Source organism: Moschus berezovskii, chromosome 8 (genome assembly GCF_049115385.1).
Source record: "Moschus berezovskii isolate FMDL1 chromosome 8, NW_MosBer_1.0, whole genome shotgun sequence".
NCBI lineage: Eukaryota > Metazoa > Chordata > Mammalia > Artiodactyla > Moschidae > Moschus > Moschus berezovskii.
In genome coordinates, this window is record NC_142467.1 from 83401685 (window position 1) to 83410312 (window position 8628).

General features: G+C 46.4%; 2 pseudogenes; both read left to right on the forward strand.

The window, feature by feature from the left end:
- Nucleotides 1-4580: 4580 nt before the first annotated feature.
- LOC148777110 (regulator of nonsense transcripts 1 pseudogene) lies at nt 4581-5775 on the forward strand (annotated as a pseudogene).
- A 401-nt stretch (nt 5776-6176) lies between these two features.
- On the forward strand, nt 6177-8214 carry LOC129558870 (regulator of nonsense transcripts 1 pseudogene; annotated as a pseudogene).
- The last annotated feature ends 414 nt before the right edge of the window (nt 8215-8628 follow it).

Sequence of the window (8628 nt, forward strand, 5' to 3'; positions counted from 1 at the left end):
ATACAGTTAGCAAAAACAAGACCAGGAGCTGAATGTGGCTCAGATAATGAACTTCTTATTGCCAAATTCAGACTGAAATTGAAGAAAGTAGGGAAAACCACTAGACCATTCAGATATGACCTAAATCAAATCCCTTATGATTATACAGTGGAAGTGAGAAATAGATTTAAGGGACTAGATCTGATACATAGAGCGCCTGATGAACTCTGGACGGAGGTTCGTGACATTGTACAGGAGACAGGGACCAAGACCATCCCCATGGAAAAGAAATGCAAAAAAGCAAAATGGCTGTCTGAGGAGGTCTTACAAATAGCTGTGGAAAGAAGAGAAGCGAAAAGCAAAGGAGAAAAGGAAAATATAAGCATCTGAATGCAGAGTTCCAAAGAATAGCAAGGAGAGATAAGAAAGTCTTCCTCAGCGATCAATGCAAAGAAATAGAGGAAAACAACAGACTAGGAAAATCAAGAGATCTCTTCAAGAAAATTAGAGATTCCAAGGGAACATTTCACGCAAAGATGGGCTCGATAAAGGACAGAAATGGTATGGACCTAACAGAAGCAGAAGATATTAAGAAGAGGTGGCAAGAATACACAGAAGAACTGTACAAAAAAGATCTTCATGACCAAGATAGTCATGATAATGTGATCAATGACCTAGAGCCAGACATCTTGGAATGTGAAGTCAAGTGGGCCTTAGAAAGCATCACTACGAACAAAGTTAGTGGAGGTGATGGAATCCCAGTTGAGCTATTTCAAATCTTGAAAGATGATGCTGTGAAAGTGCTGCACTCAATATGCCAGCAGATTTGGAAAACTCAGCAGTGGCCACAGGACTCAGTCTTCATTCCAATCCCAAAGAAAGGCAATGCCAAAGAATGCTCAAACTACCGCACAATTGCACTCATCTCACACGCTAGTAAAGTCATGCTCAAAATTCTCCAAGCCAGGCTTCAGCAATATGTGAACCGTGAACTCCCAGATGTTCAAGCAGGTTTTAGAAAAGGCAGAGGCACCAGAGATCAAATTGCCAACATCCGCTGGATCATGGAGAAAGCAAGAGAGTTCCAGAAGAGCATCTATTTCTGCTTCATTGACTATGCCAAAGCCTTTGACTGTGTGGATCACAATAAACTGTGGAACATTCTGAAAGAGATGGGAATCCCAGACCACCTGACCTGCCTCTTGAGAAACCTGTATGCAGGTCAGGAAGCAACAGTCAGAACTGGACATGGAACAACAGACTGGTCCCAAATAGGAAAAGGTGTACGTCAAGGCTTTATATTGTCACCTTGCTTATTTAACTTATATGCAGAGTACATCATGAGGAATGCTGGGCTGGAAGAAGCACAAGCTGGAATCAGGATTTCTGGGAGAAATATCAATAACCTCAGACATGCAGATGACACCACCCTTATGGCAGAAAGTGAAGAGGAACTCAAAAGCCTCTTGATGAAAGTGAAAGAGGAGAGTGAAAAAGTTGGCTTGAAGCTCAACATTCAGAAAACAAAGATCATGGCATCTGGTCCCATCACTTCATGGGAAATGGAAAAACAGTGGAAACAGTGTCAGACTTTATTTTTTTGGGCTCCAAAATTACTGCAGATGGTGATTGCAGCCATGAAATTAAAAGATGCTTACTCCTTGGAAGGAAAGTTATGACCAACCTTGATAATATATTAAAAAGCAGAGACATTACTTTGCCAACAAAGGTCCGTCTAGTCAAGGCTATGGTTTTTCCCGTGGTCATGTATGGATGTGAGAGTTGGACTGTGAAGAAAGCTGAGCGCCGAAGAATTGATGCTTTTGAACTATGGTGTTGGAGAAGACTCTTGAGAGTCCCTTGGACTGCAAGGAGATCCAACCAGTCCATCCTAAAGGAGATCGATCCTGGGTGTTCATTGGAAGGACTGATGCTAAAGCTGAAGCTGCAATACTTTGGCCACCTCATGTGACGAGTTGACTCACTGGAAAAGACTCTGATGCTGGGAAGGGTTGGGGGCGGGAGGAGAAGGGGACGACCGAGAATGAGATGGCTGGATGGCATCACCACTCGATGGACATGCGTTTGAGTGAACTCCGGGAGTTGGTGATGGACAGGGAGGCCTGGCGTGCTGTGATTCATGGGGTGGCAGAGAGTCGGACACAAGTGAGCGACTGAACTGAACTGATGAATATTTTAATACACATTTTCGTAGACATATTTTTCCCTTTTCTCTTGGCTTAATACCTAGAAATGGAATTTCTGTATCACAGATTTACATCTTTTTCCATTCAAATTGAACTTGTTTTTAGATACTATAAAATACATCTGGTAAACAACATGTAGATGGATCTTGCTTTTTACCCAGTCTTATAGCTTCCTTCTTTCTTTTTTATCTTTTTTATTTTATTTATTTATTGTTTTTAATTTGAGGCTAATTATTTTACAATATTATATTGGTTGGTTTTGCCATACATTGACATGAATCCACCCTGGGTGTACATGATTTCCCCTTCCTGAGCCCCGCTCCCACCTCCCTCCTCCCTTTATCCTCCATCTGGGTCATCCCCACACACCAGCCCTGAGCATCCTGTTGCATCAACCCTGAACTGGCGATTCGTTTCACATATGATAATATACATGTTTCAATGCCATTCTCCCAAATCATCCCACCCTCACCCTCTCCCACAGAGTCCCAAAGACTGTTCTATACATCTGTGTCTCTTTTGCTATCTCGTATACAGGGTTATCATTTGCATCTTTCTAAATTCCATATATATGCATTAGTATACTGTATTGGTGTTTTTCTTTCTGGCTTACTTCACTCTGTATAATAGGCTCTAGTTTCATCCACCTCATTAGAACTGATTCAAATGTATTCTTTTTAATGGCTGAGTAATACTCCATTGTGTATATGTACCAAAGCTTTCTTATCCATTCATCTGCAGATGGACATCTAGGTTGCTTCCATAGTTCATTTACATTGAACAGAATTATGGTTTTGTTCAGATCAGTTTAATTCTACTATCTTGGTATCTGCTTTCTATTTGTCCTATATGTTATGTGTTCTATTGTTCATTTATTTCTGCTGTCTTTTGTGATTATAATTTTTATTACTCAATTTTATTTATTATATTGACATTTTTAGCAATGCTTTGTGTCTCTATGTGTATGTGTTATAATGGTTACCCTATAGACAGCAATACACACACTTAATTTACCACAGTCTCAATTCATATGATATTAAAGAACAATACAAGAACTATATAACAGTATAGTTTAATTTAATTCCTATTCAATTCCTTGCATATTAACCATATGTTTTAATTCAGCATATTCTAAAAACCCCATACCCATTATGACTGTTTGTGTTTTAAATAGTCGAGTCTTTTTAAAAATTTCAGCAACCTCATGAACTTAAAACGATTAAAATCAGAGTTCAAGGACATCAAGAGAGCCAGAATCTAAGAGGCTAGGATTATAAAGAGAAGAGTTCAAAGAACTGAGCCCAACCAATAGTCTGAGTCTCTTTTCCTCTGGAGGCACTTGCCAATTTGTAATTAGTATAGGCTGAGAAACACACAAGCAGAGCAGAAAGTAGCTGCTATGAGTTTGAGAAACTATGCAGGATTTTTGTCAGTTTCTTGGTTCTGGGGAGATTTTTAAAATGAGATTAAAGAACCACCAAAAGGATGGGGTCCTGATAAAAACCCTGAGTATTCAATTGGACACCAAAAGTGCTACAGTCTAGGTTGAAGTTAAGCCAGAAATAGACCAGCCTTACAGACTTGAACCTAGCTGTGAATCAGCTTAGTCCGTTTGAATTAAAGTAATCCATACCGACTCTAATTGCCTGCCAGAAGCCGACTCTAATCCCCTTTAGAGAAAGATAACACTTCAAGAATCCCTATAATTTTTACACATAGTTTTAGTAATTCAATGAAAAATGTACCAGGTATACAAAATAAAAAATAATGGAGGGGGAAAAAAGTAATAGACACAGATGCAGAGGTGATCCAGATATTGGTTTTCAGAAAAAAGATTTTTTAAATGGCTGTGAAAAACAGATGACAAGATGGAGAAACCAACCAGAAAACTAGAATTTGTATCAAAAACTAAAATGGAGGTTCTAAAACTAAAAAATAATATCAGAAATCAAGAATGCAATGGACATTCGACAACCGCCTCATATTCTTCCACAGAACAGGTAAAATTAAAGTGATGTACTTACAACAGATGCTGCCCACGGTGTTCCTGCAGTCTCCGGGAGCTGCAGGTGGCTCTGAGGGCAGCAAAGAAAGCTCAGGGCGCTTGGCTCGTGGGATGGTGGCGATTTAGATCCAGCTGAAGGGTGCCAGCACCCACACAGTGGCCTACCCACTGGCGAGACTAGCAGCTCTTCGCTCTGCTTAGGCCGCCCATGAACTTGAAGGCAGGGCCACCCATCTTGCACCTGCGCTCTTTCTTCGAAGCACAGAAGGCCCAGCTCCTGGGCTTCAACACCCCAGTGCTCAAGTTCAGTTCAGTTCAGTTCAGTTCAGTCGCTCAGTCGTGTCCGAAAGTTCAAACGCACCTAATTCACTCTCCCCAGCCAGACACAGATGCTCCTTCCAAGGTGGCAGCACTGGGGGCCCTGTCCCCTGGAAGCTGCAGTTGGAAAGGTGGACTCGCAGGAGGGCTGAGCAGTGAGCATCCTGCAGAACCAGGCGAGGACCGGAGCATCAGCCTGACCAGGCAACAGGCTGAGTTAAACTTCAAAGACAATGAAGGTGATACTTGGTAGAGGAAGGATGTCTCAAACATGCCTGCAGTTACTGGGGAGTACCCGATCCTGCTTGCATGGTTTACTGTGCTACCAGCAAGAGTGGTTCAATAAGTCATGCAAATGCTACTGGCAGCCATACTGTAAGTCACTTCAGAGGGCAAAATGCAAAGAGGTGACTCTGCATAAGCCCTGGAAGAGACAGTTCTGGAGTGTGATGACTATGACAGTGGTCAGGTCTTCTTCCTTGGCTTCATTCTTAGCAAATCCACCTGGGTTGTGGGGCTGCTATGCAGTCAGCCCTGTGCCACTTGGGAGCAGCCTCAAGGAAATCAGCCCAGAGAGTTCACAGTGGCAGCCTGGGATCCAGGACTACTGCTTCCTGTCTTGGCTGGTCAGAATCCCTTCTGAGCAGGAACTGCTTGGGCTGGCAGATCACCACGGAGTAGATAAGCCAACTGGAGGCGCTCTAGCAGGAAAATCCTTCTACCACCTTGGAGATCCTGGAGAAGACAGAGGCAGAGGAGAGTCCCCAGCATCTCTCTGGAGGTAGGAGCATTCCTACCTGTACCAGAACATATCCAAGCTGGAGGCCAACTCCTCTAAGAAACCGAATGAGTTTCAGACTCAGGGTCACATCACTGTCCAGTGGGACCTGGGCCTTAGCAGGAAGAGAACTTCCTACTTGACTTTGCCTGAGATGACTTTGATAATCGGACTTTAGTAGTAATTTGGTTAGGAAACATTCAGCTCATGCCAGGGAACAAGATTTGCCTGTGGGATAAAGAGGACCTGGTGCCCAGGAGAAAAGGATCGGCCACATCATCAAGGCCCCTGATAATTATGTCAGTGAGATCACCGCTGAGCCGCATAGCAGTTGTGGGCGCACTGTGGAGGTAACTCATAACTTCCAGGTGGGTTTCATGTGGAAGTGAACCTCATTAGACAGGATGCAGAGTGTTTGGAAACATCTGTTACAGAGGAGATCTCCATGGCAGATTACATCTCCCATAAGCTGCTGCCACTGCTGCTAAGTCACGTCAGTTGTGTCCGACTCTGTGCGACTCCATAGATGGCAGCCTACCAGGCTCCCCGTCCCTGGGATTCTCCAGGCAAGAACACTGGAGTGGGTCGCCAGTGCCTTCTCTGCCCATAAGCTGCTGCTGCTGCTAAGTCGCTTCAGTCGTGTCCGACTCTGTGCGACCCCATAGATGGCAGCCCACCAGGCTCCCCCATCCCTGGGATTCTCCAGGCAAGAACACTGGAGGGGGTTGCCATTTCCTTCTCCAAAGCGTGAAAGTGAAGTCACTCAGTCATGTCCGACTCTTAGTGACCCCATGGACTGCAGCCCACCAGGCTCCTCCATCCATGGAATTTTCCAGGCAAGAGTACTGGAGTGGGGTGCCATTGCCTTCTCCGCCATAAGCTGCTAGGGATGATCAAAAAGCACCAGGGGCCCAAGGACTTCACAGCACCAGAGTTCCATGACGTCCACCACTCTCTGGCTGACTTTCTGAAGATGGTGCTACAGAGATTGCTGAGCCAGATCCAGGGTCCACTACGTACAAGGAAGATGTGAGCTCAACCGTCATCATCTACCCTCTGGCTCAGTGGGCCTGTGCTAGTCTGTGCTCCAGCTAACAAAGCCATAGATCAGCTGACCAAGAGGAGTCACTGACCTGGCTCAAAGTCATCCAGCTCTCCGCAAGGGTCATCAGCTCCGCACTGTACATCCTGGCCCTGTACAACCAGATCAGGAACATAGGTAGCATGCCGGAGCTCCAGATGCTGAAGGACAAGACCCAGGAGCTGTCATCTGCAGACCAGGAGCAGTGGTACTGAGCCCTGAAGCAGACTCCAAGAGGAAACTTGTTCACAAACTGGTGCTCATAAACACATGCCATCAGCTGCACATGTGGATGATTGAGACCTGCCAAGATGCAGTTTCACAGGCATCCAGGCCACTGAGCCCCTGAGGGCACGGTCCCTGTGTCCTCGGAGCCAGTCAGCTGATCCCTGTGGGTGACCACTGCCAGCTGGGCCTCGTGGTGATGTGCAAGAAGGCAGCCAAGGCTGGGCTGTCCCCGTCACTCTCTGAGCACCTCGTGGTGCTAGGCAACCGTCCCATTTGCCTCATCTGCCTCCAGATCCAGGATCAGATGTACCCTGCACTCAGAGCCTTCCTGTCCAACATCTGCTGCAAAGACTCTTGTCAAACCAGAGCAGGTCTTGTGAAGATGCTCTGTGTGACCCAGGACCAGGAGACGATCATCAGGTCAGGCACCTCTTATTGAACAGGCCAGAAGTTGCAAACGTAGAAAAGACGACAGACGCTGAGGTGAACCAGATCACCATCATCCTGTCCATCATCATGTCCTACCTACATAATGCATACAGCTCAGTGGCTCCCTGCACACTAGGCCCTACCAGGAGGTGGAGACTGCCAGTGTGGATGTATTTCAGGGGCCTGCCAACATCTTTATTACCTCCTTTATGTGGGCAAATGAGCACCAAAACATTAGGTTTTTAAACAACCCCCGTATTTAATGTGGCCCTGAACAAAGCACAGTATGGACAACTGAAGGGCTCCGTCCAGGCAACCGCTCTGCAGCCACCTTCTGAACTGTGACCACCTACTGGGGATGGGAGAGAGATGAATGCTGAACAATCTGTAGGAGCACCTCTTGCAGTGCAGCAGGGCCATCAGCCCTGGAGCCCGTTTCATGACAACAGCCATGTATGACCCTGGAAAGCCATTTTCCCAGGATCTGTCTGTGATCAGGGGCTTCCCAGTTGGCTCATATGCCAATGCAGAAGACGTGGATTTGATCCCTGGGTCAGGAAGATGCCCTGGAGATGGAAATGGCAATCAACTCCAGTATCCTTGCCCAGCAAATCCCATGGACAGAGGAGCATGGTGGGCTACAGTCCATGGGATCACAAAAGAGTTGGACATGACTCAGCAACTAAACAACAACATCAATGATCAGAGCAGCCAGGGCCAGCCTTCAAACATGTACTTCCAGGCCCATAACCAGATCAGCATGATCAGTGCCTGCCCCAGCCGCATGACCTCCATGAACAGTCCCCATTGCCTCCAACCTGGGTATGCCACCCATGATGCCACTGGGATATTTTGGACGAGCTAACAGGCCATCCACAGGTGGGGCAGCCCAGAAGGCAAGACTGGTCAAGGCGGCGGTCTAGAAGAACAGCTTTGGGCCTTCCTGGGCCAACCAGAGGACACCTCTCAACAGCCAGGCCAGCCGAAATGTGCCGTCAAAGCTGTCTCTTGGCGTGTCCCAAGGACAGGCTGTATCTCCGACAGCCAGTTCTCCCAGAGGGGCCAGCCCCACCTCTCCCAGCCCCAGTTGTCACTGGACAGTTGTCTTGGTGACTTGGTGCTGTCACAAGACTCCATGTCCCAGGAGCAGCAAGCATACCAACTTAGCACAGTGATGGAGCTGCCCTAGTACTACAAAGTCAGTTCAGTTCAGTTGCTCAGTCATGTCCGACTCTTTACAACCCTATGAACCACAGCACCGCAGGCCTCCCTGTCCATCACCAACTCCTGGAGTCCACCCAAACCCATGTCCATTGACTTGGTCATGCCATCTAACCATCTCATCTTCTGTCATCCCCTTCTCCTCCTGCCCTCAATCTTTCCCAGCATCAGGGTCTTTTCAAATGAGTCAGCTCTTTGCATCAGGTGGCCAAAGTATTGGAGTTTCAGCTTCAACATCAGTCCTTCCAATGAACACCCAGGACTGATCTCCTTTAGGATGGACTGGTTGGATCTCCTTGAAGTCCAAGGAACTCTTAAGAGTCTTCTCCAACACCACACTTCAAAAGCATCAATTCTTCAGCACTCAGCTTTCTTTATAGTC